The 13,523-nt window shown below is 45.9% G+C and overlaps 1 pseudogene; it reads right to left on the bottom strand.

Moving 5' to 3' along the window:
* Positions 1-1,766: 1,766 nt before the first annotated feature.
* On the bottom strand, positions 1,767-3,242 carry LOC114104578 (Fc receptor-like protein 6; annotated as a pseudogene).
* Positions 3,243-13,523: the final 10,281 nt, after the last annotated feature.

Raw genomic sequence — 13,523 nt, 5'->3', positions numbered from 1 at the left:
TATGACAATTTGTAGGACACATGGGAGAGTCTAGGCAAGTGTAAAGTTAGAGAAAACAGTCCACAGGAGACTGCCCCCACTTCTGACACCAACTGCAAACCACCCCATTTCCATCATTTGCTAGAAGGACTCACAGAACACATTATAAGCTGTAATGTTCACGGTTATGGTTTATTACAGGGGAAATATACAGATTAAAAATTAGCCTAAGGAAGAGTGCATAGAAGTCTAGAGAAGTACTCAGCACATCAATTCGCATGGAGTTAGGACAGTGCCACTCTCCCGGCGTCAGCATGTGACAATACACATTGGAATTGCCAACTATAAAAGTTCACCAGAGCCTTGGAATTTTCACTGGGGCTAGAACACATGCTGCCCACGTGGCTAACCTTGAGCTCCCAGCCCTTCCAAAGGTTGGGCTGATATCCTTGGTCTCCAGTTTCTCTAAAGGTAGAAATAACACAGCTTGACTCAAAGTCTCCATCATAAATCATATCGGGTTGTCTGCTGGCCAAGGCCCCTAGGCAAACAGACACTCCTCCTAGACATGACACAGCAAGGACCTAGAAATCACCCCCTGGTAGCTGAGGACAAAGGCTAGACTTGTCTTCATTACACAACATGTAAAATTCATCTTTAGGACAAGATGACAAGAAGGAAGGAGCAGACCATCAAACCCAATCATACATCTGCGCATACACCTGTATAAGACCACTGCTCTTCATTGACAGTGACACTTCAAGGACTCTGGGGCAGAAATCAAGGGAGGGACTACAGCTGGAACTCTGTCCACAGTTATTGAGTCCCTCTGTGAGCTGTTGTACTGCTCATGGTACCATAGGTTGGGGAAGGGGACAGGGTGCTGCTTGATTCTTCTTGACTGAAGAGACACCTCACATTGCCCTCTAGGACCCAGGAAAGCCTAGAGATGCAGACACAGGTTGAGACAGGAATCTGGCTCATTCTATCATCTCACTTATTAGGTTAGGATGGACACATGTGCAGTAGAAGTTGAGAGTTCTGACAGGTTTGTAGGACCATTTGGGAAGGACACTGTGTCAAAGTCATAGTTGATACCAAGACTTCAAGGCCTCAGAGCTATGCTCATGAATCTTCTGTAGCTCTTAGGAAAAAACCCTCAGCATCCGGTGGTTCCCAACACACACACACACACACACACACACACACACACACATTCTTGTATATGTGAGGCCACAGGGTCCCCTCTGCAAAAAGACATACAGAACTATGTTGGTGCCCCACCCAACCAACAAAGGAAGTGGGAAATGTGGCCAGCACCGAGGAGAAGGCATCTGTGACCTTGGTAATGAAGGTTCGGCTGAGGCTGCAAGGCTTCTGCAGATCTCCCAAGCCCACCTGCACCCAGGACCTGCTCCTCTGCCTCTCTCTGCCCATGTGTTGAGAGTGCCTCTGACTATCTCCCTCCTCCTGCACCACCCCTCCATCCTCCACCCAGCCCAGCTGTAAGAGAGAAGTTCCCCATGTCTTAGTTCAAGATCTAGATGGCTTAGAGTTGGTGAGATCTCAGGAAATAAGTTCTCCAGAAGGAATCACAACTTCTGGGGTTATAAGAAGGGGGTCCATCTCACAGCTTAGGTCCTGATGCCCTTAGTCATATTTGCATGAGATTGAGATTCCTCTCATTCCATCTGTCTATCTGTCCAGACTCCCTGTCTTCTGCCAGGCTGGGGAGGATGCCAGGATGATCAGTTGTTTCCCAGCCCCTGTGGCTCAGGTCCACATCATCATTTGGATGCAGGATAGGATACACCATCCACGGAGAGTTGCTCCCTGGAGACATGGTTCTTGGTCTTGAAGCAGCAGTTCCCAGCATCCTGCTCTGACTTCACTCGGAAGAGGAGGACAGCAGCCCTGCCATAGGGAACTGGATGTGTCCCCGGGATCTCTTTGTCAAGATAGAATAAGTGCAGGGTCAGAGGGGAGCACCTCTGAGCCTCACAGAGGGGCTCCACCATGTCCCCCACCGCAGAGCCAGCAGCCCTATGTGGCAGAGTGAGAAGAAGATGGGACACAGGAGCTGGGACAGCACATATGGTGGAAGAGTCAGCCCGATTCTCCAGGTTTCAGGGTCCCTCCACCCTAGGAGACCCCTCTCCCACTATCAGGGGGTGCTATTGCCTGATGCCTAGAACCCTGGGGAGTGCCTCCCCTTCCTTGCTCATTTACCTTGCACCCTGGTCTCCAGCCAAGGGCTCTGTTTCTGGACCCAGCAACCCTCAAAGGCCACTTCACACCAGCAAAGCCTAGAGTCTCTCTCTTTGACCCCTGGGATGCAGAGCTCTGGGTGGTGGCTCCTGTCCTTCAAAAGGTGTGGCCATTCTTATGAAGGAAAAGGAGCTGGGGCTGCAGCTTCATCTGACATCTCAGGGTCAATGGGCTGTCCTCACAGGTTCAGGAGAGGGGATGGCACTCAGCACAGGAGGCAGGGACAGCTCTGGGAAGACACAGGCCCAGGGCTCAGGAGGGGAGTCCTGGACAATGAAGCCCTGGAGGCCAAGGACTGAGCTTCAGTACAGCCCAGGCTGCAGCTCCTTGACCCGCACGGGAGACAGTTTCATCCCCAAGACCTATCCCTTTGTCCTCACCCACTCAACTCCCACATAGCCAAGACCCTCTGGAATCCCAGGAGTCAGAGCTAGAAGGTCCCTTAGCAGTCATCTGGTCCACAAAGAAGAAGGGGGAGTGACGAGGCTGACTCAGGGCTCTTCCCCATACCCCCTCCTTCCCCTGGCTCCAAACATGCCCCATGTGGGTTGGGAGGAAATACTGATCCAGCATCATGGACGCTAGGGACCCTATGCACTGGCCTAACATCAGGGCCATCCAAATCTCTCTGGATGGAGGACTCCTGCCCAGAGAGCTACTGATCTCTAGAGACTGGATCCCAGAGTGGCCCCATCAGCCCCTCTAAGGTGGTAACTCACCTCGGATCTGACCTTGGTAGCTACAGGTGTTTGTGAACCAGGATACAATAAACATCGTCTGCCCAGTGCAGCTGTACTGACCACCGCTTTCCACTTTAGAATAAGGAAAGAATTATCCACGTGTGTAGAACTGCACCTGGGATTGTGCTGTGGGCCTCCATCCCTGGCATGTCAGGGTAAGGGCATCTCCTTCAAACACAGGGTTGGCAGGAATTCGAGGTGCAACCAAGCCGTGAGACAGAGGACTAGGACCAGCCGCAAAGCTGCAGGTCCCATCCGTTCAGTTCTTCCTCTGTCCCCAGCATAAGACCCCCCACTGGGGATGGAGACTCCTGGAGAACCCCTCACAGCTTCGTCTTTGGTCCTCCCCTGGACAGAGCAGGACCTCTGCTTCCCTTTAGCTCACCTCCTCCTTTTCCTTCTCCTCCTTCCTCTTTCTTTTCTGTTCTTCTCTCACCTTTTCCCATTTCCTCTCTCTCTGACCGTACCATATACCGGGTAACTCCTCACTAACATGTTTGGTTACTCCTGGAATCATTCCAGTCAGGTAGCTGAATCCTGCAAAGATTCACATTTGTTCATACTTCTCGTGTCCCAAGTCCAGGGACACAACAGCCCCCACCTCTGGTATCAGGTCAGACCCCCTAAGAATCCCAGGACAGGGGGCCTGATCTGGCTCCCTCTTGTCCCTTGTCAGATGCTCTCCCAGGCCTAGGCCCAGACTCCATCCATGTCCCCACACCAATGTCCATCGCCACCAGGGATTCTGTCTCCGTTCCAGTCAGGCAGCTGTTGTTCCCATTCCGAACCTGAGTCTTTTAACCTGATGCACAGGACAGAAGGGTCTCTCCCTTGGCTTTAAATCTCCCACAAATCAAGACCCACAGGTCCCAGGTAGCCTCAAGAGGCAAAGCCTATGTTTGGGAATTGGACCTGAGGACCTTCATGAATAATTGTAGAAACAGGATTGATTCATAGAAGGGTCTCATCTCATCTCTAAGAAAGATGAATACAAGTGTAATCAGCCTCTTTCTGGACCATAGCATACCTGACATCACTGTTAGAATAGATGAGGCCCACAGGGTCACTAAGCGCAAACCCAGGTTCTCAAACCTGGTCCCTCTTTCAGCACTAGCCACAGAACACTTTCCCAAGCAATGGTTTGAACTTTCTTCCCAAGAAGTTACATAAATAAGTCCCTGGAAATCTGAGTACCCATATGTATGTCACAGATTCTCCTTTTTAACAAAAGGACCAATTCAATAGGAGGCAGAGATACAATTTATTTATCATTAATTGATTCATTTATATTTATCATTAATGAATCCATTTACTTATTCATCCCTCAAATATTAATTGAGCACCTTCTACATGCCAAACACTCAGATATGTGTATGTGTATATACACATAGATATTTTTTCCTGGTATTGGGGATTGAACTCAGCAGAACTCTACCATGAGCTACATCCCCAGCCCTTTTTATTTTTTTATTTTGAGACAGGGTCTTGCTAAGTTGCTCATGTTGGTCTCAAACTTATGATCCTCCTGCCTCAGTCTCCAGAATAGGTGGGATTATAGGTGTATGCCACCACGCCCAGCTAAGGCACATGCTTATTAATGATCTAGTAGACAAAAAGAGATAGATAAAGAGAGAGAGAGAGAGAGAAAGTTTTACAAGTGAGGATACAGAGATTTGGCCTGTTCTACCTTGGGAAGAGATCCAAGATCCAAACAGGTGAGGTATCTTGATCTTATCTTGAAAAATGTATTATTAGAAGGAAGAAGTAGATGTGGCCTCACATGCAAGGGCACAGCCAAGAGAATTCTTGGAACTGATAGAGTACAGTAAGACTGGACAGGTAGGCTATAAGAAGGGTGGTGCCAACGTGGAAGGCTGGAGAGGTAGCAACCAGAAATTGAAATTATGCCAAAACAATGGGAAAGAACAGGAAGAATGTGCGTTTGGGGAGTAAAATAATTACATTTGCATTCGAGATCCCATGGCTTCCGTGTGAGAATGGATCAGAGGGGGGCAAGAAATAAAATTGAAAAGACAGTAAGATCATTGCAATTGCCAAGGCGAGACAGGAGGGTATCCACTGAGACAATGTCAATGAGGCGGAAAGGAGGGGATGGATGTGAGCGTTACCAAGAGTCGTGTAGGTGAGACTTAATGATAATGACTGGACGATCTGATGGGAGCAGGGGATAAAGGAGAGTGAGGGGCTGAGGATGGTAGGAAAGTAAGTAAGGAGCTGATTTGTGGGAAAATGTGAAGAATTAAAATGTGCCCATCTTAAGATGAGGTGTTTGGGGCATGGCCACCCGGAGATTTCCATCAGTTTATAGAGTCTGTATGTAACTTAAGTATCTATTCTGGATTGGAGACATAGGTTTGTGAGTTATTAACTTCTGGTGGTGTTTGACGCCAAATGTGTGGGATAGCACTCTGGAACTCAAGAAGGGAGCATAGAGTGGTGTGTGTGTGTGTGTGTGTGTGTGTGTGTGTGTGTGTCTTTAATCTTTTGCTTTTTTTTTTTTTTTCACCCACTCCTGGGGACTGAATGCCTAAACACTCTGCCACTAAGCCACATCCCCAGACCTTTTTATTTTTATTTTGAGACAAGTTAAATTGCTGAGGCTAATGTTAAACTTGTGATCTTCCTGCCTCAATCTCCCAAATCCCTGGGATTATGAACATGCCCCACCACATCCATCTCTTTTTTTTTAAATATATTTTTAGTTGTAGATGAACACAATACCTTTATTTTACTTATTTATTTTTATGTGATACTGAGGATGGAATCCAGTGCCTCATGCATGCTAGGCAAGAGATCTATCACTGAGCTACAACCCCAGCTTCCCTTTTTAAAATGTATATATATAAACAATATCTGTTATATGTCTGTGTGGTTTATAATAGAAACAGAGCCTATCTCAAAGTAAAATAATATTAATTAATCAATTAAATTGTGGTTCAGCTATGTAATAAAATATGAGGTAGCCATGAGAAAGAAAGAGGCAGATCCATAAATATGAAATGAGCCCCCAAAATAAAGGGTTAATGAAAACATTTAAAACAGCAGGTGGAATTGTGTGTATAGTGCATCCCCATTTGTGCACTATAAAAAGAAATACATACACATATTCACACACACACATATATATATTTGCATATGCATATAAAAATTCTAAAATAAAAAAGTAGACAATGCAATCAGGCACAAAAACCTGAGCTTAATAGGATAAAGCCCGCCTCGCTGGGCTTGTTTGCACACATCTGTAATTCCAGCTACCGGAGAGGTCGAGGCAGGAAGAGCACAAATTCGAGGCCAACCAAGGCAACTTAGTGAGACCCTATCTCAAATTAAAATAAAAAAGGACTGGCAATGTGGCTCAGTGGTAGAGAGACCCTGGATTCACTCCCCAGTGCAGAGAATAATAACAATAATTGTAATAATATGGTGACAGCCTTATTGACTGATATAGTCAAATGTTGTAGGCCCTCCTGCAGACAGCTGTTCCTTCAGATATTTCCAAACAGCCTGAGTGGTCAGAATGGGACACGAATACAGGCGTATATGCAGAGACACTGAGGAGTACGAAATTAAGAGCTCGTCAAACTTCCCTTCAGGGGAACCAATAATGGAGAAAAGGGAGAGGATCAGATTACATCATTGAGGTTTCCTGGTGGAAGGAGTGGTTAAACACGGAAATGGTGCCTACAGGAGGATCTGCGTCTCCCCTAATTCTTCTTCCTACACTGATTGGAGATCACCAGGCCCCCCTCCTCCACTGCTCCACCTAGTCACAGTTGCTGACAGGCCCTATGGGAACAGTTCTACATGGCATCTGGCCACCCTGGCTTTGGGGTCTCCATGGAGCCAGCCCATGGCATGACTCTCCCCACTTCCCTTCCCCCTTGTTTCAGAAGGAACAACGAAAGGGGGCCAAATGGCACTTAAGTAAAAACCACCTCGTCCTCTAAGAAGCAGGCAGGAAAAGACCCAGAGGTGGGGGCAGAGGGAGAGTGGGGGACTTCCATAAAGGACAACTTGATCTTTGTGTCAATTATTGGGGGAAAGTGGGTCTGTAAATAGGACCCTAGATCTGATGAGGTGATCCCAGGAAGGCAGGAAGAATTCCTAATCTCTGAGGGGCCTGGGTCCAACTCAAAGGAGGCAGATGAACAATTAGAGTCCCCTGGGTGACAGGGCTAGGATGGAATCCACACAGACCAAGAAGTAAGAAACAGGCAGATAAAGATGCACAGACAACATTTTGTGAGACAGACTCCTGGTGTCCTTTTTATTTGCTTGCTTTGCTCTTGCTTTCCTTAGTCTCTAGTGAAGACTGGTCTAAATGTTCCAGCCTCTCACCTGTGGGTCCAAGGGGAAGGAAGCAGAGCTCCCCAAAGTCCAGTATGGTAGGCATCAGCAATGCTAATGAAGAGACTCAAAGAAAGGCAAACCTCAAAAACAAAGAGAACCTCAGATCTGTGTGGTCCAGGCACCCCACTCCACCAGCAGGTCCTTGTTAAGGCCCAACTTTAGTTTTGTTACTAGGAAAAAGGGCCGTGTCATTGACCACCTATGTCCACAGTGTCCGCATCTGTGGACCCAACCAACTGCAGATGAAAAATATTTGAAAAGATGTTTCCACTGTACTGAACATGTACAGACTTTTTCATTGTTGTTATTTCCTAAACAAAATAGTACAGTGAGTATTTACATGGTATTTACATCATTTTAGGTATAAGTAACATATATATTATTTAAACTCTGTGGGATGATGCAGGAGTGTTGTATGCAAAAACTATGCTGTTTTATATGAGGAACTTGAACATCTGCAGAGTTTGTTATCCAGTATCCCCATAGATACTGAGGAGCAACTATACAATAGTTGCAGTACAGGGTCCTATATACAATACAGACTGAACAGTAACCGGCACTCTATTGCAGGAAGCAGGGCTTCTCCCTCTCCATATCATTTTTCCCCCAAGCCAAATATTATGGTTTGGACATGAGGTGTTCCCGAAAGCTCATGTTAATGCAGGACTACTCAGAGGTAAAATGATTAGATTATGAAAGCTGTAACCTGATCGGTCCATCCTAGTTGGAATGGACTGATGATAGAGTGGTAACTGTAGGTTGGACGTGGCTGGATTAAGTGAGTCACTGGGGCCATGCCCTGAAAGGGTTCATCTTCCTTACGGCCTCTTCCCCCTTTTCTCTTTCTGCTTCCTGACCTTGCCGTGAGATGAATAACTTCTCTCTGCTGGATCCTTCCACCATGATGTGGTCTCACCTTGGGCCCAAAGCAATAGTGCCAGCCATCAATGAACTGAGACCTCTGAAACCATAGCCCCCAACTTTTCCTCCTCTAAGTTGTTCTTATTGGGTATTTGGGTCACAGTGACCCATAAACGTTGACCCTAGAAATATTTAGTTTGAACGTGTGAAAATACAGATTTTGTTTTGGTTGAGGGGGGAGTCCATTTATGTTCATTTATCATGAGGCACATCATTGGCCTTACATGAAACTAAATATGTCTCATCAATGTTGTCGGTATTCTTTCATTTAATTTCATTTTGGTTATGTTCATTTTTCCAGGTTTATGGTTCACTTAGCACCGCTATGTGCAGAAAACTGCTAAATTGGTATAGGTAGGAGGAAGTTGCAGTACCGGCTACAAAACAGGAAGAGTAGAGGGCTCCCTAGGTGTCAGGGTTCATTGTTCTAGAAAAGCCCCTCAGAATCACATCTCTCTAGGACCCACCCAGCCCCTACATAAAATTCCATTGATCTCATTTTGGTCGGCTCTACCTTCCCAAGTTCTTCTTTTAATATGCAAATACTGCAAGGAAGATAAGAGGAAACAGCCTCGTGGCTGTGTTTAGAAACTGCTCTAAGATGTTCATAAATGTTCAGGAAAATGTAAATCTCCTTGTGAAGGAGGCTTTGATGAGGCAATGAGCTCATTTTGGTAAATGTGCAGACTTAAGCATTTAAAGCAAAGAGGTTTAAATCAAACTGAGCTTCAAAAGGCAGGAGTTAAGAGTCAAAGTATGGTAGTCAAAAAATATTTTCTTAACTGAAAGAGACCTCCTTAAGGCACTTTTTACCATGAATGACCCAGAGAAAAGAGCATAGGAAATCTTCATTCCTACTCAATAAAGATTTATCTGATTTTTTTTTTTTTTTTGGTATAGAAAATTGACCCCCAGGGGTACTCTACCATTGAGCTACATCCCAACCTTTTTTCCTTTATTTTGAGACAAGGTCTTTGCTTTATTTTGAGACAGGGTCTCACTAAGTTGCTGAGGCTGGCCTCAAATTTGTGATCCTTCCCCCATGGTCTCTGGAGTTATTGGGATTACAGGCATATGCCACCATGCCCAGCTAGATTTATCGAATTCTGCTGCATGTAAGGGACTGTGCTGGGTAAAATTGGGGACACAAAGTTGCACAAAATAGTTCTTGTCCCCAAACAGCCAAGCCATGCAGGACAAAACACGCATGGAGACAAAAAGTGTCAGGATCAAGGAAAGAATGTGGTCCATCTAGTTGGAGAGGGGATTCAGAGACAGCCGTGAGAATATGAATTGCACAGGAAGAGACTGGCATGAACAAGGGCACAGAGGTGGGAAACCCTAAGATGTCTTAGGAACCCTCAAATCTGGATGGAGCAAAGGATAGGATTAGGGAATTGGTGGAAAACGAGGGTGGGAGAGAAGATTGGGACCCTCAGAGTAAGATCAAAACAAATCGAGTTTAGGACCAACCCGCCACAAGGGTCTCCCTCCCTTTTCCATTATTTCCACTGCTGAGCTCTGATTCCTCGACACGTGAAAGAAAAGTGATTCTCAGGTGCACTCCCAGGATGGGCTCCCGGGCCATGGACACCTCTATAATGAGCTGAATCCTTGGATCTACTCAAATCAGGACGACTTGCCTTCTTATCCGGCTCAGCACTCTTTCCCCTGTGATCACTCTTCCCCGTGGCTGTGTCCCCCAGCCTCCTTCGCCAACCTTGGCAACCCTAGTCACATTTGAGAGAGAATAGAGGTAGCCATGAGGTAACAGACAGGGGATAAGGGACGCCAAGGTTGGACGTGTCTGGCGATCCCACTGAGGCAGTACCACTCAGGTTGCTCCCAACCAACAATGGAGCACAGCTGGGTGCTCGGGAAATGCCACTGCTGCCTAGCAAGGGGCTTTGGTGACAGGCGCTCTCTGTTCTGGAACACCCCTTCAGCCTACCCAGGCTTTCTCGGGGGTGTACTGCAGTCTGAGGTTCCCAGCAGCTCTCCTTGCTGCTCCTTCTCCTTCCACGGGTGTCACAACTGCACTGTGGCACGAAGGCTCTCCTCATCTAGTCTTGTGTGATCATCTGTTCCTCACAGGTGTGGTACTTCCCCCCAGGGAAGCTCACGCACGTCTAGTTTTATCTTGGTCTCTGCTTCTCTTAAGTGATCTGGCTTCCTCAATCTCCCTTCATCCAATCCCTCCTCCCCAAGGTTAAAATTCTCCTTCTTGAATTCATATTTGATCTTGTCGCACTCTGCTTTCACTCTTTCCAGGATGTCTGGTCAAAGTCCACATTTAGTCTGTGCTCAACGGTCTGCTCTTATATGCCCCACACCAAGCTCGCACCCTCCTGATCACCATAGGGAACTCTGCACTTTTTCAAATTCCAGTGCTATTTCACATAAAGGCCTTTGGCCAGAAAACTCCTTCTTCATGGAAATCTCCCATTCCCCAGCACCCTTTACACACACACTCACACAAACACACACACACACACACACACACACACACACTTGTAGTGATCTTTGAATTCCTACTGAGATTTACCGAGATCTACTTTAAATGTTCCCATCTTTATAAAATTTTCCTGGGGCAGGATATCCTCTTCCATTCTTCTTGGACATACTTACTACAGGCTTCATAGATGAATGAGTTGCAACAAATAGCACAAACTAGGAAACTTTTTAAGTGGGTACTGGGGATCGAACCCAGAGGTGCTTTACCACTGAACTACACTCCCAGTCCTTTTTATTTTTTATTTTAGGACAAGGTCTCACTAAGTTGCTTAAGACTTTATTAAGTTGCTGAGGCTGGCCTCGAACTTGCGATCCTCCTGCCTCAGCCTTCCAAACCACTAGGATTACAGATGTGCTCCACCACACCTGGCATAAACAATGGAATTTTATTTTTCACAGTTTTGGAGGCTGGAAGTCCAAGATCGAGGTATCAATAGGGTTGGTCTCTTCTGAGTCCTCTCTCCTTGGCTTATAGATGGTTATCTTCTCCCTGAGTGCTCTCCTGGTCTTTACTCTGTGCGTGTGTCTCAATGTCTCCTTGTGTCCAAATTTCCTCCTTTAGGATACCAATTAGATCAGATTCAGGTCCACCCGAATGGCCCCATTGTAACTGTATCTGTTATGGTTTGGATGAAGTGTCCCTCCAAAGCTCATTTGTTGGAAGCATGGTCCCCAATACTGTAGGGTCCAGAGGTGGGGCTTCGATGGAATCATGAGGAGTCTAAGCTCATCAGTGAATTAATCCACTTGATAAGTTAATCCATCAGTAACTGAATGGACTACTGGGAAGTGAGACCTAGTTGGAGGAAGTGGGTTACTTAGGGGGTGCTCTGCAAAGGTTTACTTCTCTCTGGCCCCTTCCTCCTCGCCCCCTCCTTCCCAGTTACCATGAGCTGAGAAACTTTTCTCCACTATGACCTTCCACCATGCTGTTTCTGCCTTGGAGCTAACCAACCATAGACTGAGCCTCTGAAAACATGAGCCAAATAAAATTTTTCTCCTCTCAGTTGTTCTTATCAGGTATTTTGCCACAGTGACAAAGCTGACTAACATACTACCTCTTAGAATGTTTGAATCTGAATACAGTCGCACTCTAAGGCACCCAAGCAGACACACATCCAAGTTGAGGAAATCATGTCTTCCTTTGTGCTATTTTTGTACGAACCTCTCTTATGACATTTATCAAACTTCCCAGCAATTCTTTGTCTCTTAGGAAAAACTTTAGGGTAGAAATGAAGTCATCTGTATTCTCAACCCTAGCTGAGTACTAGGTGCTCCAACTTTGTGTGATTTTATCTCTGTGTGCACTTATGTATACATATGTACACATGCACGTGTGTGAAATGTAACAACATTAAAGTTTTTCTAGCTTGTATGCCAATATCTTAGTCAGTTGTGAACTCCCTGACGGGGCTTCTCCCGTATCACTCCACCCTAAGGTCCAGAATCTTTCTCCATGGTCTTATGACCAGTCTGTGACTCTTCATCTCTTGAGTGGATGGAGTCAGGCACATAGGACTGGTATCTGAGAAGCCCTGGACTGGAGTCATTGACTATGTGTTGGGTGTCCAAGGGGGACACTAGGGAAGGAATCATATAGTTACTAAGAAAAGAAAAAAAAAATCAGGTCTCCCATAAGGAAAAGTCTCCTGCCAACTCTTGGATCTTTTTCTTTAGTTAATTCTTGTTGGCTTCCATCATTATCAGTAAATAACTAAAAGAGCTTAATGAGTTAACTTGAAACTGTTGAGACGGAAACGACTTGCTTGAGAGATCAAGCTTAGGTTAAAGGTCAGTGTTGGCCAGTAGAACACAGTTGATCCAGGCAGGGATGGGTGGGGGGACTAGCTGAACTTTCAGGTTCCTTCTATGAGGACAGAGTTGCCTCTTCTTGTTCGTAGTTCTGGCTTTCCCTTCTCTCTTCTCCAAATGAGAAACAAAAATCAGGAAGAAGAGTTCCTTGAAAATGTCTAGCTCCCAAGGGAAAGAGACACGTGTTGTTCTCCACACCGTCATGCCCGGCAGCCAGGAACAGGGACTGGGGAAGGAAAAGTGAGGCCAGGAGCAGAAAGGCCACTCACACCTCTTAAGCAGCCTCCGGCGCTACAGATGGGATAGAAAAAGGAGATGTTCTTCCCTAGGAGTGGAGCAAGCTGCACTGCACAAAAGTTTCAAAAAGGAAGCAAAAGAGCTGCAGTCTCTATTCAGAGTTTTCCTTATTATTGTGAAAACAAAGTCATCTTCTGTGCAGTCTGAACAACGGCTCTCCAAGACGTCCACCTCCTAATTCCCACTAGCTGTGAATGTTATGTTATGAGGCAAAAGAAACTTTTGCATGTGATTCTTTAAGGATTTTGAGATGGGGAGATGATGCTGGATTATTGGGGTGGGCCCGATGTAATCACAAAAGCCCTATGAGAGGCAATTTGAATGCAGCCACATGATGACAGCAGAGCCAGGGACAGAAGATGCTTCTTAAAGATAAAGGATGGTAGTCATAAACCATGGAATATACTTACACTCTTCAGCAGATAACAGCTGGCATAGAGTATTGCTGGGAGGATTGAATGATGTAATATGGTGTGATCGTAATCATGCAATAAATGTTCACTATTATCCTTGCATCTCTTAGAAGGGCACCGTTCAATATGACTATTAAATGGTTGAGATGCGATTCTTCTGACTTGAGATACGCTGCCAGTATAAAATCCACATCACATTTTGAAGGTT

The sequence above is a fragment of the Marmota flaviventris genome, chromosome 10, assembly GCF_047511675.1.
Source record: "Marmota flaviventris isolate mMarFla1 chromosome 10, mMarFla1.hap1, whole genome shotgun sequence".
In the NCBI taxonomy this organism is placed as follows: Eukaryota; Metazoa; Chordata; class Mammalia; order Rodentia; family Sciuridae; genus Marmota; species Marmota flaviventris.
The sequence above is the reverse complement of the archived record's forward strand: the minus strand, read 5'-3'. Positions and strand labels throughout refer to the sequence as shown.